The following is a 760-nucleotide window of genomic DNA, read 5'->3' as shown; positions in this document are numbered from 1 at the left end:
CCACCACCACCACCACCACCACCACCACAGCCACCGCCGCCGCCACCGCCGCTGCCAGCGCCGCCACTGCCACTATTGCCCCTGCCACTGCCTTTGCCTCTCTTCTGACCAACTGGCGCCGCCGCCGCCAGTCGCGCCGCTGCTGGCGCAGGCGCCAGCGCCGCCCCGGTGGTGGCGGCAGGGTTCAGCTCGGCGCCAGCAGGCGCGGCGGACGCTGCGCCGGTACCTGTGGAGTGCGAGTGATAGTGGAAGTGGTGGCCCGGGGGGGTGGGGGGTGGGTGGTGTCTCTGTCTTCTGTTCAGCCCTGCTGCTGCTTGCTGTGCACCCTGCACCCGCTGCGCCCAGCTTCAAAGGCGAAGCCACGCGCTCGAGGGTCGAACGCAGCAAGGTAGCCCGCGCGGCGTGTGCGACTACTGTGCGCGTCCGGCCACAAGCGCCGGGCCCGCAGCTGACGCCAGGCCCTGCGACCATTGCCAGAGGCTGTTCCATGGCGAGTGCGCAGGCATAACGGAGGGGACGCCGCCACCTGCCGCCCCGCTGCCATGGGAGTGCAAGGACTGCTCGCACTACCGGGGGAGCCCAGCCGCAAGAGCAAGGATCATGCAAGAGTGCGCATACTACAGGGTGGAGTGGGGCGACTCTGTTGAAACGTTCACCCAAACAGACATGGTGCAGGATCTGCTGGCAACACTGATCAGGGAGTGGGAGCAGCGCAACGCGCACATAGCCGCATGCAAGGAAAAGGAGAGGGAGGCAGCCG

Source organism: Monoraphidium neglectum, assembly GCF_000611645.1.
Source record: "Monoraphidium neglectum strain SAG 48.87 unplaced genomic scaffold scaffold03321, whole genome shotgun sequence".
Classification (NCBI taxonomy): domain Eukaryota; kingdom Viridiplantae; phylum Chlorophyta; class Chlorophyceae; order Sphaeropleales; family Selenastraceae; genus Monoraphidium; species Monoraphidium neglectum.
The sequence above is the reverse complement of the archived record's forward strand: the minus strand, read 5'-3'. Positions refer to the sequence as shown.